The following is a 19,450-nucleotide window of genomic DNA, read 5'->3' as shown; positions in this document are numbered from 1 at the left end:
TTTTCCGCAAAAACGCTTTTCCGCAAAAAAGACCCGATCGCCATTTTTGCGATCGGGGCTTTTTTGCGGAAAACAAATCTGAGCTGTCTACACTGGCCCTTTTGTTCAAAAGCTTTGCACAAAAGGGACTTTTGCCTGAACGGAAGCAGAATAGTATTTCTGCAAGAAGCACTGATTTCTTACAGTACTTTTGCGGAAGTCAGTACTTTTGCGGAAATTCGAGCGGCCAGTGTAGACAGCTGGCAAGTTTTTCTGGAAAAGCAGCTGATTTTCGGGAAAAACTGGCCAGTCTAGACACAGCCGAGTGATTTCCCTGAAATATATGGAGTCGTGGTACTTTGGGAATAATATATTTATTTTTTATAATAAATGTATATATAATGGTAGGGAATTTTATGCTATCCATTTCATACTATGGATGCATGCAGAAATACCTGCAGTGATAGCCTACAGACAAATCCATTTGTATCTATAAGTCTTTTGATCATGAATCTGCTATAAAAACAAAATGTTCTGATAAAAACTACATGCCATACTGAAAAAAAAATAGCTAACGTATATGCATTGTTTTCAAAAGCTCCCACAAAGTCAAAAATGGTTAGATTATTCAGATATCCCTGTCCCAGTTCCTATTTAGAAACATTTTAATGATGGAAATATTCTTTCTTATTTCAGTCTGGGCCCCATTACCTCCATACTTGACTCACTTCCTCTGAGGTCAGAATTAGATCCCTTCTCTCCAGCAGTGAGTATTTCGATTTATTATGTTTCAGTTCTTCCGTTTCAGACTGCCCTGTGTAAAAACAGAAGGTACAGAGAAAACCATATAATGAAAGTCATCAAACAAAACAATACTAACTTAAAATGCCATGAAAGAAAGAACCAGTAAGCCAACCTAAAGTTACTTACAGGCTCTGAATTAAGCAAGATGATTCCTTTTCATGATAAAGTCCTTTGTGTTTCCAAGGAAGCCCTCCTTAGAGGACAAGTCTAGGCAAACATTTGTACGCCATATATCACAATTCAATACTGCAAATGTGATGAATTGAGGCTATATTTATACAACATATGAATTCTGGCTGATGATGTGAAATTGTATTATGAAAAGTTCCTATCCTATGACTGCCTGTATATGCGGTCCACCATTGTTAACAGGTACCCACCAGACAGAAATAATGGGAAATACTTAATGTTAAGAATGATACTTACATCTCAGAAAGGTTATGCTAAAAGCAGCTGCCTCTTTAGAAATCCAGTTTTAGCTTCGCTGCCCCTCCCTGGCCATAAAGGGTGTGTTGGAGTTAGTTTGAACAGTGGTTTTCAAACTATGGGTGGCACCCAATACTGGGTCATGGAATGTCAGGCACTGGGTCTTGTTGCCGTAGGGGGATTAGGTGACCAGTGGGGGTGCTAAGTCAGGCTACCTGCCTGTTCTGGCACCACAGACTGCCCAGCAAGTCCAACTCCTGAGGGAGGGGAGGGGAAGAGAGAACTTCACGCACTGCCCATGCCCCGAGCACTAGTTCCACACTCCTGTTGGCTGGGAACCTGATGCTAGCTGCTTCTGGGGCACAACATAGTCTTGATGCCAGGAGAAGCAGGAAGCCTACCTTGGCATCCCTACTGAACCACTAACTAGGAACCCGCACTCTGGTCAAATTACGTTGGGTCACAGGCATCAACAATTTTCTTCAACTGCATCATGAGGAAAAAATTTTGAAAATCACTGAGTTAGAGCAATAGAAATGTACCAGAAGCCTAACAAATGCAGCAGGACTTGTCAGGAAGAAACAGCATGCACGGGGTTAGAGCAAGATCATAGAAGTTCCATGTGAGGGGCAGAGTCCAGCCAGAATGTAACAGTGTGCATACACAGGTCACACCCTGCCTGCCTATGTTCTTGAACTCAGATGGTCCCTCCCTAAACACTCCAAAATGGAAAGTGAACTTGTGAAGGACATTGCAAGTTAATATGTTTATTGTTTTGTACGATGTGCTCTCTTGTGTTTTATGGGACTAAACTAGAAAGAGCATTAATCATTTAGAGCCTGTGCAAAAGGTATAAATGGATACTAACCAATTCACAGGTGCTGTGTGCTCCTGAGTATGTTAGAATATAAACCAGAAACTTCACACTTGTTGGGATAGAAGTCTGCTAATTGATGGGTTTAAATGCCTGGGGAATCTTGAGGGTCAGTACTGGTCCAGCACCCAGGGTGTAGGTAAGGCAACATAAGGAGTGCCATTTTTGAGATAGGGGACCGGCAGAGTCAATACCCTGGGAATATGATAGAGAGATAAAAAGAGAAACCTTTGCTTCACCTTGATGAGGCTTCAGGAGAACGAGAATAGTCCTAGTGGGTGGCCATTTGCTTAGATCTATGACAGCAAGTAATTCATATAAAGCCACATCGTGCCTTTGATCTGTGCATCAACTTTTATTAATATCACCAAGGATTTATGGGAACATCAATCAAGGGTAAAAACTTATAGAAATTATATCAGGGAGCAGACTCTTAGCACAAAATTACAAGCCTGCACAATCCCATATGGAGTCTGTCACCGCCTGGAATTCTGGGCTGAGCCTACTTCTAGAGGGTCCTGTGCCTTATGGACTACGAGTACCAGAGCTCAAGGACACCATTTTCCAGCATGTGTGGAATCAGGAGTGGGAGCAAACTGGACTAAACACTCCAGCTGAGGCGAATAGTGAGGCTTCTGCAGGGTAGGCAGTTTTTGGGTTGATGATGAGCCAAGACGGCTCAGCTCTTCAGTGGAAAGGATAGATTGTCTCAAAGACCAAGAGACCAGTTCTTATTTTAGTTTTGAGCTGAGAGAGAAGTAGAACTGTGCCAAGAATCTCTAACTCCCCCTCCATACAAATGGAGTCTTTGACCTGTTGTGGGTCCTAAGTCAGACAGTTCCAGCCCTGCAGAGTGCAGATTCATTAGTTAATCTTAACTCTGTCTTTCCCCAGATCCTCTTTTCCTGCTCCCTATAAAGTACCATTTTTGTTATATTATTAACATTTGTGTGTGTCATTTTTTTGCTGGGGTCTGTGTTAATGTGCTTGATTGTTGCTTGTGTACTGGGTTCTATATTCCTTGCCAGCACTGGTAGCAATATTCATTTTCCCAAGGGGCAGCACCCCTGTATCTCAGGCACAAAGAGAGGTCACTTGGCTATATCTACACTGCATAGATTTTCTGGGGTACTGGAGATATCACGGAAAAGCTCTGCCGCATCCAAGGAACACGTCCACTTTTTCAGAATAGTTTCCGAAAAAGCGGACATGTTCTTTCGGCATCCCTGTATTCCTCATTGTATGAGGAATAAGGGATGTTCCAAAAGAAGAGGTTTTTCCAAAATTTGGCCCCATGTAGATGGGCCAAATTTCAGAAAAGCCTCTTCCAAAAAAAAGTGGAAAAAGATACGTAAATTGTGGTTCACAATTTGCGTATCTTTTTCCAATTTAACTCTGCAGTGTAGACATAGCCTTAGGGTGGAGGCACCAGCATTAAAACAAACAGCAATAACAACACAGGATCCAACCTATAAGAAGAGGGGAAAAGCCACTCCAAGTAGTAAACACAGGAATTTCTATGTGTGGCGGGGGGTAGTTTTTTGTAAATGTGGACTACAAGGGTAGGAATGAACACCCCCTGTTTCCCCAAGTAAGTGTTCTCTGACTGGCCAGGGGGAGGCAGGAACGGTGTGCCACCCGAGTCGCTCTCCCCCCTGCTCTGGACAGCAGGGGGAAGACTGGGATTGATTTCTCTCCCCCACTCCAGCCACCCTGGAGCAACACCTTCAGGAAAGAGCTACATTAGATATTGGATGTAAAGCATTCTTTCTAAAGCCTCCCAAATGGATGCATGAATACTGCTGAAATTATTCACATTCATTCACTTTAAGATGAATTACCTTTGGTTTACTTGAAGACCCTTTTGTGCTCACTAAAATATTTTTTCTGCATTTGCACACCCAAAAAAATTTAGTTTTAAACAGACATTTAATGGCATATAATAAACAGCTGATTCTTATTTTATTGACCTGTCAGGGTTCCCAACCCTGAAAAAGAATAGGAGGAAGGGATCACCACTTCCAAACATGTCATTCTTCCCACAGCTCCAGGCTTCAACCTCACTTCCTCACTCCTTTCCCTCTGCTCTACTAATGCCTTTTTAAATTGTCCCATCTGCATGGGGATGGTCTGGCAGCTTCTGAGGTGTGAGAGCCGTCCCAGTATTGCCCTTCTTCAGTTACAATATGAACATTTTGAAGCTTGTTTAGAATGTTAAGGCGTTAAAAGAAACTCTCCATATTGTTAACAATAAAGTTCTTGTTTTTAAGATCATAGTTACAACATAAATCAAGGACTGAGTTTTCAGAAGTGCTTAAATCAATGGAAGTTAGGTATCCAGGTGATTCTGAGACTCCTACTACGGACCTGACTAGACTTTTAGGGCCCAAAATCAATCCTTTGAAAGCCACTGGGATTTTGGTTCCTAAGTGCCTAAGTTAATTGAAAATGGACTTTAGTTCCCCAGTCACTTAGGCGCTTTTCAAAATTTTAAAGCAACTCTTCTAGTAGTTTTTTCTTGGTCAATAAAATAAGAATCAGCTGTTTATTATGTGCCATTAATGTACTTCTTGCATTGACTAGTTCAGATAAAAATTATCTGATTATTAATCTCGCAATCATTATTAACCTTTAAACAAATTCTTTCAAGAGAGTTATCTGATTAAAGATTCCACATTCTTGTTTGAAACTGGTACAGAATTATTAAAGCAACACTTTTTACCTTACAATCTTAAGTAAATTCTAGCCTGAAATTTATCCACTTGTCCTCTACTCCCCTGCAATGAATCTTCTGCTTACCGTAGGCCTAATTGAAAGCCTACTGAAGTTAAAGAAAAGCTTCCTATTGACTTCAACAGCTATCTGCCTGGGGGCAGGAGGAAAGAGTGGTTCTCATGTTCAGTTCTGTGGGGAAGGAAGGAAGAATGACTAAAGATTGGACTACATGATAGGTAGGCCGTGGTCTCAGCACACCAGCAGCTTTGCCAAAGCTATTGTCTTTTGTTGTAGGTGTCACATCAGAGAAAAGTTCTGAGGAGGAATAAGGTGGATGTGGATGAGATAGCTTTGCAATGTTTATGAGGAGCTCTTCCCAAGTAAAGGGGGCAGCTTGGAAAAAATCCATGAAGGTTCTTGTTTGAAAATTTAACAAGTGGGCGATGGAAACTAGCATCAGGAGTCCATATCTTGATAGCAAATGAGCAATTAAAGGCAGAATGGAGATAGAGCAAATGGCCTGGAATGTGAAGACAAGCAGTTTATATCTGATAAACAGAGAAGGGGAAGACTGCAGAGGAAGGGTGGCCAACCTGTTATAGATAAAGAACCAAAATAGTGGTGGATACAGCACAAAGAGCTGAGGGGAAAAAAATTGTTGAGCAAAAATATCCCAGACACCACGTTTGGTTGAGCAAACAAACAAAAAAATGTTTTCAGAATAGAGCAGGCATTGCTCTTTTAAGGTGGCCATTTTGAAGCCTGCACAGGATGCCGCAACTCTGGCTCTGGCTCTTTCAGACAGAAGCACGCTGCCACTGTAAGAAGTGCGGGTACGGGAACCACAATTTTTTCTTTGAAGACCTCAATGCGGCTCACAAGCCATGTATTGGCCACCCTTGCTATAGAGGGATGCCAACAGAAGGGTAATATGGTCAAAAGAAATAGGTTTGAAAAATGCTCTTTTCAGCTGAATTTTGAATGGCTATGAGCAGATCATGATTTCATTTGTGAAGATCAGAGAAAAAGATGCTGCAGCAATTAAGACAGAAAATAGAAGTTTGGATGAGAATTATAGGTGTGCAGATGGGTAAGAAAAGGCTGTATTTAAAAGATGTTATGCAGAAAGAAATATGCAAACAAATGCAGATACATCTAGGGACATAATCTCTGTCCTTTCTGGGGGAATTCAAAGAAGCAATAATATATACAGATTCTCCCTCCTAGTGTTTATATAAAGTCTTTCCTGCTAACTTTTTTATTGCCATAAAAGTCCAAGTTGTCAAACTATTAAATGTATGAACTGAGAGATATGCTACCTACAACAATTGTGCTCATCCAAACCAGTGACCAAAATCACTCCCATTTTTGTGTTTTAGCAAATTGTCATGTTGTGGAAATTGCATAATCAGGGCAGCCGAGCTGAGCATGTTTGCTCACATAGCTACCCTATACCACTACAATTTCCTTTAAATTATGGAGCCCATTTTGCAGCAAAGTAATAGGAGTAAAACCACAATGATTATAAATGAAGATGTTCCACAGCATGCTATACAACTCTTCAAACTATAAAGTAACTTACTCATTTCACATCGTTTTATTTTTATCTGTTGTTCCTAATGTTAACTGAGTTTAAAGTAAACATAGTTGTCACCACCTTTCAAGAGCCACAAGTGCCTGATCTTCTATTATTTCTAATTAGGAAGTCTTTTTATTTTCATGTCTGCACATAGCTTTCATTAATGTAAATGAGAAATCTGCAAGTGCACTGATGTGAGAAAAGACCCCTAAGGTATTATGTAAATAGCTTTACAGTTGATTGGCTATTGCTGACCAACTTGGCCAAGGAATATTCTTATGCAGTACACATTAGCAGTTGCTGTTATACAGTTAGGTATTACTTTGGTAGTCCTGAAGGTCAACGTAAGGGGGAATAAAATACCTTATTTACATAAATAGGGTGGAAATTTACCTCTGTGTATGTGGTCCATACAAAGACTAATGAACCATTAAACTCCTTTTCAGCTATTATAGATTTTTTTAAAAATAGGAAATTCATTTAAACCAATTCTTCAGCTTGGTTCTGACAAATTGGCATTTTACAACAACGACAACAACGAAGATTTAATTAAAAAATTCCCAATCAGCTTTACTGAATAGTTCTGTTGGTCTCAACAGCAGTACTTACAAACATGAAAATACTAGAAGTACCACCGACTTTCATCAGATTTGCACAAGGGATGAATTTGTTTCACAGCCATAGTGAGTATCTACGTAGGCTTTCATTAGAGGTGATTTACTCTCTGTATTAGCACTAGATATGAATTTGGCTGAATACATTAAAATAATATGAGAAATATTGATTTATTCAGGTATGTGTGTACAAGGACCTGTTTATCCATAAGTATTGTATGTATTCAAGTAAATAAAAACTGAATAGTTTGGGATCTGCCTATTTGAGAGACTCATCATTTTTTCCATATGATGCTACTGGAGTTGTGATCAACAGGAGAATTCAGACTGCAATCCCCTTCCCAGCTAGTGGGGCATTCTCTATCATTGGCCCATGACTTTGTAACTTACTCTACCTATCAATGGTCCAAAGGAACTTGAATCTGTTGACTGTCAAAGTGCACACAGCCATCCTCTTCCTCAAGTTTTCAGGAAGATGAGAACTGTCTGAAGGCTACACATTCTGGAGAGAGAGAAGGATATTTTGTTATGTAAGATTACTAATGTGTTTTATTTGACCTTTCTATTTTATTGTATTGCTATGAGGTTCAGCTTTACTAATTAAGTTGAATGTATATTTAAAGGTTTGTTAAAAGAAGTTTGGATCTAGGAAATGGTACTTTGGTGTAATAAAGCTTAAGGAATGACAATATTTTTTTATCCTGTATCCAAATTACATTATCTGAATACATACCCATTGTATTTCTGATTAAATAGATAATTTCTGAGGCTGAAAATGTTAGTTACAAAATTGATTATTAATAGAGGACCTATATTAACTAAATTGGAAATAATGACATTAAGAAACTACTGCTGTTCTAAGTCATGTGGTTTGCAAAATACCAGTACAATAATTGATGGCTACACTGTCAAAAGTGAGTTATTACGATAGTAACAGTCTAGATTTCTCTGCATTTGCATTGAACAATTACAAACAAAATACAATATTCTCTCTTCTCATTAAGTGTGAAAATGTCCCAGTAAAATATAGCTGTTAAAATATTGTGTTCTATTAGCATTATTATTTTACCATTCTATAGATGGAGAACAGCAGCAAATTGAGCATCAAAGTTGTGTGTACCCTGGTAAACAACTCCCTCCAAGCCTGTGATCTTACAGCCCTATAAGCTTGCTCATCATTGCAAGCTTGAATGCACATATTAGGCTTGAAGTGTAATGTAAGCCTAGAAAATAAAGAGAGGGAAACAACACTTGCATAATCTAGGAAACAAGAAATACAGTCTGTCCTATGCACAGCTGCCGAAATTAGGAAGAGACTCAAATCCCTTTTGATTGAACCACGTATTTGATCTGAGTTTTGAGTCTTGATTTGTATTCCACTCCTTTCCCCTAAAAGAACCAAACAAACAAAAAAGGGGGAGGGAGGACAAAGGCTATGTCTTATCTATTGGAAAAAGGTACACAAATAGCACTCCACAATTTGCATACCTTTTTCCAATAGTTTTTTTGGAAGAGGTTTTTCCATCTACACTGGGCCAAATTTCGGAAAAACCTCCTATTTTGGAAGAGTCCTTCTTCCTTGTGGGAGGAGGAAGTCAGGACTTCTGAAAGAGCGTGTCTGCTCTTCTGCAAAAAAAAGTGGAAAAGCAGACGCATTCCCTGGACGCAGCAGAGATTTTTGGGATAACTCCGGTACCCCAGAAAAACCCCGAAGTGTAGATATAGCCAAACACGGCAAGTGGGAGGATGGGGGAAAGGGTTAGACAAAAATATTTTCAGAAAACAAAGTTCACACAACTAATTGGGTGCGTGATATATAACTCAATTCCATTTTTATTATAACAAGGTATACTCCATTGTTTGACATGGCTTGTTTGTGGGGTATATTTGTTTGATTCTCACAGCTTCCTCTCAAATTGTGAGTTAAAAAGAAAAATATCTGTTTAGTTCTTATTATGATGATACAGATTAGATTTTTAAATTCAAATTTTGAAACCCTCAGAATAAACTGAGCAATTCAAAACACATTCAAATCAGTGGAAATAGTTTATTTAACTTTACTGAAGTTGACTTGGACTCTAATGCAGGGGCCTAAAACAATGCTTAGATTCAAACACTTCCAACTCCAAACACTCAGACCTTGCAAAAACTGGCTTCAGAGTTGAACTTTGCAATGTAAGTCCATCTCTGGTTTCAAGTGCTTTTCTTTTTTCTCCTTAGGCTTTAATTCATGTCCATCACCCTTAAAGCTTATGCAGTGGGTTAACTTAGGATATATAAATATATCCAAATTTACTGGGGTTTTATTTTTAAGTATGTTTCACTGGGGATCTCTCTCTGGCTGTGTCTACGCTGGCATCCCTTCTGGAAAAGGGATGCTAATGTAGCATGTTGGAATAGGCAAATCTGCAGGGGATTTAAATATCCCCCGCGGTATTTGCATTAACATAGCTGCCGCTTTTTTCCGGCTTGGGGAAAAGCCGGAGAAAAGCGCCAATCTAGACGTTATTCTCCGGAAAATAAAGCCTTGAAAGTAGGAATAAGAAATCCTCCGGAAAAGGCTTTATTTTCCGGAGAATAACGTCTAGACTGGCGCTTTTCTCCGGCTTTTCCCCAAGCCAGAAAAAAGCGGCAGCCATGTTAATGCAAAGGCCGCAGGGGATATTTAAATCCCCCACGGATTTGCCTATTCCAAAGTCTACATTAGCATCCCTTTTCCGGAAAGGGGTGCCAATGTAGACACAGCCTCTATGTATTGCATCCACACATGCACGCTTGCAAGCGTGCAGCAACTCTCTCACCTGGTGGTTTTTCCTTTTAGCAATAGGCTTGGTGGAAAAACAAATGGCCATATTTACAACACTGTACAAGACTTCAAAAGATACTACTGTTTAAAATATATTCAATTACCATGTCAACGAAGCCTTTTTATAATTGTTGACCAAAAAAATGAAGAGCGCTTGTGCTGCACAACTGTGATCCATTTACAACGTGTCGACCAAATAATGCATCTTCACAAAAGACTGGATTTGTTTTTGGAGAAAAAGAATCACATTTCCCCACAAACAAAAGCAGAGTGGTGTGTACAGTTAGTAAAGCTTTTCTTAGCTGCAAAATTAGTGTCAAATTGCTGAAGCCTATAAAGTACGTCAGCGTAAGTCACTCTCATTAATTTGATGGGTGACAGTAGAATTCTCAAACAGCAGGTTCCTCATTCTGGTTTTTATTTTAATCAGCTAAATAATGAGCTGGGGGTAGAGTTGCTTAACCAGGCCAATGGAAGAAGAAAGCAGAATCATCTTAAAACACCAATCCTGGATTTAATAGCCTACAACAAAACACTAAGCAGGTCAGCTTCATGGTTCAGCAATTCCTAAAAGCCCTGTCTACTTCTCAACAGCTTATCGGCAGCCAGTGTATAAGAGCTCCCAATGAGATCTGATTTACAGCACTGAAAGGTTTTACAGTGAAAATGGAGGGCAAAGATGGTAGAGTGCTTTCTGCACTTAAAAAAAAAAAGATTTCAGAAACTGATTCAGATCTTATGATAGAGACCCCTTACATTTTGCTTTGACATAAACAGGTCACGATGCCTAGAAAAGCTTATGCAGAACTCAGCAGCAATCAGGTTTGTTTTTTCTGGGTCAAAGTCAGTTTATCTTGTTAAGCTATCTAATTGAACACAGTCCATGTGATACAACAGAATTAAGTGCGTTAAATGAGCAGGAGATGGAAGGAAAGTGGGTTTTACATCTCTGGGGCAGGCAATGTTTCCTGGAAATACCTAAAATACCTTTTAAATTAACCAAATTCTGTTGTCTTTTCAATTTCTCTTTGTGTATATATCTGCATCTATCTACATGAACACACACTTAAATTTGATGGGTCTGTTGTGATTCTGAGCCAGTGTTCTGGCTTAATAGGAAAGGACAGATTCTGATTTCAATTTCCACAGTGTAAATCCAAAGTAACTGTGCTGTAGTCAATAGAAGTACTCCAGATACACTGGGGTAACCAAGATCAAAATGTTACCCAATATGTCCATTAAGCTGAAAACATTGTCAGGGTGATGTAAGCCACTGTTGCACAAACTATGGTCCTGTGCAGAACTTAGAAAAGTGAATTATATATATAACACTTATAGTTTCCTCATACTATTAGATTTGCCTTTTTACATAAATGCTTAAGTTATGATAAAAAACAGAGCTGTGTCAGTTCTTTTCAGTCTCAGCACATTTGCTATTAGCATAAGAAATGCTGCTTATGGCAGAGCCAGCCGTGCTTGAAATTTCTGAATTAATGGATTTGATTTCCTCTTGAGACAAACCATCAGCCTTGCAGTAATGGAAATAGATATAGTTGGTAAAACAAATAAAAAGCTGGCATGCAGATAAAATGGGTTTCAGTTTAAAATAGTAATGTTGTAATTGAAGTGAACAATTACAGGGTAGCTCCTAGGCACAAAAGAAATACCATGAAAATGAAGTAATGTTTTTGTTAAGTATAGTCATTTCATGAAAATGTAGAGCTGCAGATGTCATTGTCTGGAAAATGGAAAACTATATTTATTCTTTACTGAGCTCATTCAATAAAACATTTTCCTAATTTTAATAACCATTAATATTAAGCCTACATTTCACCTTTAAAAAAATAAATAGGGCAAGAGACAGACCAAGCTTATCAGTTAGTATCATCCCAAATATATGCTTTCCTTACCAAGGATCAGAAATCTTACATTAAGAAATTTTGCGGGAGAATGAGTTTCTCTTGGTAGAAGAAAACTTCTTGTTTCTATTCTCTGTCTGGGCTGTAATATGAAATAAGCCCAATAGGGAGAAATGACTGCTTGTAATTTGAAATAACCACAAACTGAGAAGAAAACCACAAGATATGGGGACAGGGTAGCTCAGCATCAGATCTATGTAGTAACAGATTTTTTTTCCTCTAAGTGGCTTGAGTTTCTGACTGGCTTTCAGCCATATACACTCTGGTGGAGAAACAGACTTTCAGAATACGAAAGCCTTTCATGTTAATGTACAAAAGTAAAAGCAATAGAGCATACCAAATGTCACCAATGTAAGTGTTGCATCAAATCTGAAAGTGCATTCATTAATTCCTCTTCTGCAAAATACTCTGCTATATTCTATATTTTCCCTTGCTTTGTTTGCATGACAGGAAATGCACTATCACATTTCTTTCTAGTGATTTATTAATTAAGGAATACTGAATTAAAGTTTGCAGGTCTGCAGCTTTAATTGTGACTTTAAATATATATTAAAAACCACAAGAGTTATCTGGCACAATAACAATGTGTAGTCATTCCACTTCCATTCACCAATAATTTAAACTTACATTATATTTCACATTGTGTGTCATGATGCAAGAGGTTGCAAAATGCTCCAAAAGATTTATGCATCTGCCATTTATTTAGCAATGCATGCATTTTACAGATATTGCATAACAAAATCTGCATTTTGTGTGGCTCCAGACCCAAAATGAGCTTTAAAGGCTGGACTATTACTAAAGTTAAAAATACCACTCAGACCCGTTGATATTCACTGATGATTTTCAGGTGACAATCACTAGCTAAAAAAAATTAGCTTTTTGGTTCTGCTAATTCAGTTAGAAGAATAACTGAATATGGGCTGGAAATCTAGTGGTTGGAGTATACAACTTTTACTCAGGGCAATTGAGTTCCAGACTCAACACTGCCAGTTGTTCATTGTCTTACAGTCTTGGATAGCACTAAGAGCTTGTGAAACACTTATATTCTTGAAGGAGAAGTACTAAACAATATATTTTTTATTTAATTATTTCCACGTGTCAGCCACAGACTGGCATTTAATAGAGATAAAAATCTTGCAGATAGATGAATTTTACTACAAGTATTAGACATGTCTGAACGATAGGATATAAAAGAGCCTATTTACATATGTCATTTTGAAGTGCTCATACTGAGATTTTACTGCTTTCTTCACACTCTCAGACTTATATAAATACACCCACACAGACCAGGCAGTGTTCTGAATTTCCAAGTGTTTCTCTTCCATTAGGACACATTTTTTTAAACAAATTAGCACCAAAAATGTCCTGGTCTACAATGCATTTATTGCTTTATTTGTTGTTTTAAAAGGTCTTCATAAATGCATTAAACTAGATGATGTGTTTCCATGGAATTAAGCACACACTTAATCTGGGGAGAAAAATAAATGTCTGACAAAAAGATTTAAATCTTTATTTTCCTCTCTTGACATGGTGGCTGGTGACACATAAATGTACTCTCCCTCTCCCGCCTTTGACAGAGTAATAAAAATCTCATTATCTCTGAATAGGCAGCAATTTCGTTATCTAATCTTTTTACCAAAAGGTTAGTTAATTAATCAGAAACAAATCCTGATTATTATTTCAATAGAATTAGAAAGACAAATCACCAGAGTACAGCTAAATAGGGCAGGCCTGTGGTTTAACCTGCCTCATTTACATACAAGTACAATGATTGTCAGGAGCTCTTAGTGAGCAAACAGCCCCGAGAACATAAGCCAGCAGATGGTTTTCTCTCATAGCTAGCCTTTCCTCTTCTCTAATGCCTGTGATCCCATTACCTCACTGAATCCGTTACCAGGGTAACTGTTAAATTGCTGTGAAAGGCATGGTAATAAAGTAACCTGTCACACTGGCAATAAAAGCACCAGAATTTTCCTGTTCACTGAACTTTTCAGCTCATCAATACTCACTTTATGGAGAAATTCACCACTACACACAGGTCAGCTGCAGGAATTGTTCCATGAGGCTTTTGAAAAGCAAACTAAAGTTCATGTAAACATGGGGAAGATATAATTAAAGGCTGGATCCTAAGGTGCTCATAGAGCTAATGCTTTGCTATTTACTGGAGAAGGTTAGGAGGAGATTTGAGATATTCAGGTTACTCTTTTTTAAGCATACTATATAAATAATTTTTACTGTAGAAAAGAAGCAGATGAATCTAAAATCATTTTGATAGTGTTTAAAACCACAGTCTCTATGCCTGTAAACTGAATCCCTTTAACAGATGTATTGTAGTCTACCGGTCATTTGCTGAAGAGATTTTGGATTCACAAAAGAGTTTTATACCAGAAAGATTCACTTGAAAGTATTTGCCACCATTCTGCTGCATTACTCCATAAACTACTGTTTTACATACTTTTGAAGGGAGTTTTATTTCTTTAACAGTTCAATGGATTTAGCTATATAACTGTGACAGTAAAAGTATATGAAGTCAGGCTATGAAAAAGGCATGCATATTGTTCAACCTATCCTTCTATCTAAAAATGCACTTCCACTGTTTTTACTTAATATATCTATCCTAGAAATCTAGAATAAGAGTATTTTTTTCTTCCAGAAATGTGAGGTAAGAGTTTTTCTACAAGAGACAAGCAACAAATGTCAATGATCAATTCTGAATTTGAGAACATCATGTGGAAAATCCTACTGACTTCAGTTAGGTACAGAAACCATAAGAACATGAAAGAAGACAGGAGTGCATATATCTAATCCTAGTTATTAGCTATTTGCAGACTCTATACTTTCAGCTCCATTTGGTAATGCCATTAATTATACAGCCGTAACCTTAGAATAGAATGGAGCTTGCCTGTTGAAATAACTTCTCTCTCTCTCTCTCTTTCACTTACTTTTTTAAAAACTTGCAGCAGCTTACATCTTGTTATGAATATTTGAAAGTAGTTCTTTGACCAGCAGCAAGTATTAACCACAGAGCCAACTCTAGCTGCAAGCCATGAAATACATTTCTATGAGCTGTCTGCACTACATAGTCCTCAGAGTATGGATTCAAAGTCGTGCTTGCTGACTCAGTGGGGCCAACAGCCAGTGCGGGCCATAGGGCAAGATGGAAGGAGGGCCTGGCTCCACGCCCCGGGAAGGGGCAGGGCCAAGGGTAGAAGGGTCAGAGGCTAGAGTCAAAATAGCAGTGGTAGCAGCTGGGTTGCTAGATGGTTTCAACAAAAATACATTACATCACAGTCTACATTACATCTTGACATTACATCACAGTCTACATTACATCTTATTTAGAAAATACTGGACATTTATATTTTCTCAATTTGTATCCCAAACAGAAAGCTCAAATTCTGAACTGTTCAGTTCAAAACCGGACACCAGGCAACCCTACCGGGAGCTCTGGGCTTCTTTGAAATGCTGGGCCCCTCTGCAATTGCCCTCCTTGCCCCTTTCCCCTACTGGTAGGCCTGGCTCTGCTTAAACTTGAGAATGCACTTCAATTTTTAGCCATCTTTGTTCAATCTGTTTGTCAGAATACTATTAAAGAGCAAAATCCTACAGTCTTTACTTGGGAAACCAGTTTGCCTTTTTTGCACACATCAAACTCCCACAGACTTCAGTAGTACTTGTATGTGTAGAAGGAGTGCAGGATCAAGCTTTAAGGATGTGATCCAAAGCCCATTCTTGACAATGGGAGTCTCGCCAGTGATTTCAATTACTTTTGATGAAACTCTATGTGTCAGATTCTGAAACTTATGCATAAAGAGGCACTTAAGTCCATCATAGAGGGACCACTGGAATTTACAAAACCACTGCTCAGCTGCCTAGCCTTGTAGGCATACTCCCATGTAGGTCTCCTGTGAGGGCCAATCCTATAGGTATGCTCAGGCCACACCTATCCTCCTGCTCCTGAATGAAAGACAGAGGAAAAGCAATGTTATATTCTTCTTTTACTCAATTTTAACCTGGATTTATCACACCAATCTGCTCAAACTCTGGGCTACAGGCTATTCTCAAGTAGAGCTTTCTCAATTTCTCCTATTAGAAATGTTTCACTTTGTATAAATAATTGACTATTAATTGAAAGAGGGACTGAAGCCTAAGTCTCCTCATTTCAGATGTGTGTGCTAACCAGCAGGCTATGTAGAGTGATTCTTACTCTCTCTCTGAGCTAATAAAAATGAAAATGTATTTTTTCTTGAGGTACAAAATACTATACTTCCCCCCTCATATGTTTCTCCAGGATTTTGCTCCCCCTCTCATGATGCTACACTTCTTCATTATAGATGGTATGGAACACAATTTCAAATAATCCAAGATTCTTGCTTCCTACAAGAAGGAATTAATAAGAATCTCATTATAAGTCCTGCTCCCATGAGATTTCCACTAATTCTGAATACAGAAGTAGTTCATGTAAGATGCCCTGTATTTGTGTGCAGTCTTTGCTGAAAAAGACTCTTTTCATACACTTTTCTGCGTCAATGAATTACATCAATGTCAGGAACATAGTGTGGGGCTTTGGGAATCTTGTTACCCTACTGTATCATGTAGTTTCCCATGGTATTTAAAACATACCCTATCTAGCGTGAAATCTGAAGTACAGAGCTGAAGATTTTCTTTGTGTGAGTAATGAAGAAAGTAAATCTCCAACGCACAACTTCTGAGAGAATGCAAATACAAAAGGAAGATGTGCACAGATAAGTTCCTGCCTGATAAAATTTGAATGAATATTCATGGAAAACATTTTTGTGGTATTTGCCCTGGTTTTATTAGAACATAAGAGTGGCCATACTGGGTCAGACCAAAGGTCCATCTAGCCCAGTGTCCTGTCTGCTGACAGTGGCCATTACCAGATGCCCCAGAGGGAGGGAATACAATTTTTCTCAAATTAATTACTATGACAGATTCTCTGGTGGTGAAAACTGGCATAGAGTTCAGTGGAGTTAAGCCATTTCAGCTTCTATATTCCTTTATGCTTTTCCATAGCTGTGACTACAAATGTAACACACTAGGTCTGGAACTCCACTCGTGCATTCTGGAGCGATTTGGAGTTATTTCACTGAAGCCATGGAGATATAGCAACATAACCTGCTGTCAAAGGAAATTAGACCTCGCGTCTCTGAAAAAGAAACAAACAGGAATAAGTGTCTCCTCCCATTCTCCCTCCCCCATGTTATGTCCTTTTTATTATTTTCCTCAATGGCATATTGTGCCCAGCGTAGCTTTGCTCGCTCTCTCTGTGTGTGTGTGTGTATGTGTGTGTGCGTGTTTCTCTTTTGATTAAATTCCTGTGCAGTGGACAAGCATCAGGTCTATATACCACCCGACTACAGTTGAAATCCTATTTTGAGGACTTCAGTGGAATATAGCCAATCTACAAGCTCCACACAGGGTGTATTTCACCCTTCAGCTGCAATCTGAAAACAAATTATTGTGAAACTACACAGGTTCATATTTACCAGGCAATACAGGATTTCAAATTTAAAGCCAAATTTTCAAACCTAAAGTTAATCTCCTAAGTATATTTAGGCTCCAAACAAGAAGTGTCCTGGTTTCACAAATAGCTGAGTAATCTTTGCCTCTGTTCATGCTAGAGGAAACTTCAAGTGCAAAACACCTTTGAAATTACACCAGTATCCACATGTCACACTTCAGTGTATTTATGTTGATTTGCATCAGTCAAGGATTTGGCCCTTGAGTCATTGAGTTTTAGTGACACTTACTGCAGAAATGTGGAAGAGAAAAACAAATGACCAGCAAAAATTTCTATTGGGCATATTGGAACATACACACACACACAAATGCTTTTGTTAGCTTATATTTCATTCACTCTTCTTTTCATGCATATGGAATGATGAAAATAGCATCTTACTTTATAGTCATATTTTGTAATGTATTTTTATATAATCTATTCTGCTTTCCACACATTAAAATATAGAGATCCTATATCTATTATGGGTAATAACATAGAAACTTTAAACACTTTTTGTGCAATGATTTTTCTCTGACACAGGAATTTTTTGATAGTATTTAATATTGTCTCAAGAGGGGGCAAAAAGACTGATTTTGTTGTTGTTATTGCTGCTGTTTTATAATAGGAATTCAAGCTCCCTAAAGAAACAAGATATGTCAAGCACTGCCTAAAACAGATCCTCTTAAAGATACTGGGAATGGGAATGATTATTTTAGCTAGTTTTAGTTTTCAGCGGCAATATATGTAGTGGCAGCTGTGCATGAGTGTTTTGAGACCAGGGTATGTTGGAACCCAGTAAGAAAATTGGGACTTGCACATGAAATGTAGGAGAAAAGAAATTTTCCTCATTCACAACTGTGCTGATATTTAAAAAGATAAAAGGGAATTTACCACATCAAGTTAGAGCTTGAGATTTCTATTTCAAATAATCTTAGCAAATTATTAATGAATTATATATGAAAAATATTTCCAATGAAATCCTGCATGCAAATTGTGAGTGATCCGTCTGCTTCTGACTCTTCTATAGAAATAGTATAATGTACAGTTCGCTGAGCCATAACTAAACCATTTCCTTCTACAGATTTTCTATTTACAATTATCTATATATTTATTAGTTTGGTGTCCATATATTATCAACAGAAATTCATGATCACTGCCTGAAGATCAAAGATGCAATTTAATCTTCAGATTCTGCTGCTGCTGCTCATAAACCACTCACGCGTCACTCCAACACCTCGTGGCAGCAGCAGAATCCTTGATTCAATTATAGGCTACAGTCAATGGGGATCATGTTTTAATCTGTGTACAAACAAAAGGATAAAATTGAAACATCTCGTTTATCCATTCTTAGGATGATGCTTTATTACATCTGATATGAGGAAGTATTACAGAAATGGCCTGCTTTCAGAAAATGGGTGAATTGAAACCATATCAGTTATGTTCCTATTACAGGCAGTCCCCGGGTTACGTACAAGTAAGGGTATGTCTACACTACAATGTTAGTTCGAACTAACGGACGTTAGTTCGAACTAACATTCATAGCCCCTACACTAACGCTCCGCTAGTTCGAATTTGAATCGAACTAGCGGAGCGCTTAGTTCGAACTAGGAAAACCTCATTTTACGAGGATTAAGCCTAGTTCGAAATTACTAGTTCGAATTAAGGGGTGTGTAGCCCCTTAATTCGAACTAGTGGGAGGCTAGCCCTCCCCAGGTTTCCCTGGTGGCCACTCTGGCCAACACCAGGGAAACTCTATGCCCCCCTCCCAGCCCCGGACCCCTTAAAGGGGCACGGGCTGGCTCCGGTGCCCGTGCCAGGTGCAAGCCTGCCAGCACCCAGCCAGCAGACCCTGCACCTGGCACGGCACAGAGCCACCCACCCGATGTCCCCCAGCCCACCCCCTCTTCCCGGGACCAGGCTGACAGCTCCCGGGAGCTTGCCCTGGACCGCAAGAGGCGGGCACCTTCCTGGGCTAGTGCGGACATCGTAGACCTCGTCCACGATCTCCGCACTAGGCACAGGAAAGTGGCCATCTAGGGCAGGAGAGCTGCCAGCCTGGCCACCCAGGAGCAGGTGTGCATGAAAATCAAGGGGGTCCACTGAGACCCCCGACCCTGAGCCCTGAGCTTACAATGGCAGTACTGGGTCAGACCAAAGGTCCATCTAGCCCAGTAGCCTGTCTGCCGACAGCGGCCAACCCTAGCGACTCTGGA

General features: G+C 39.0%; 1 long non-coding RNA gene across 1 annotated transcript in view; it reads right to left on the bottom strand.

Annotated features, from left to right (window-relative positions):
* Positions 1-338: 338 nt before the first annotated feature.
* LOC142830058 (uncharacterized) overlaps positions 339-19,450 on the bottom strand; it is a 50,053-nt gene continuing 30,941 nt past the window's right edge. Inside the window, exon 3 of the long non-coding RNA XR_016349795.1 lies at positions 339-793. This is a non-coding gene — a long non-coding RNA (uncharacterized LOC142830058). The remainder of the gene's footprint in view (positions 794-19,450) is intronic.

Source organism: Pelodiscus sinensis, chromosome 6 (genome assembly GCF_052426305.1).
Source record: "Pelodiscus sinensis isolate ZL-2025 chromosome 6, ASM5242630v1, whole genome shotgun sequence".
Taxonomy (NCBI): Eukaryota; Metazoa; Chordata; order Testudines; family Trionychidae; genus Pelodiscus; species Pelodiscus sinensis.
The sequence above is the reverse complement of the archived record's forward strand: the minus strand, read 5'-3'. Positions and strand labels throughout refer to the sequence as shown.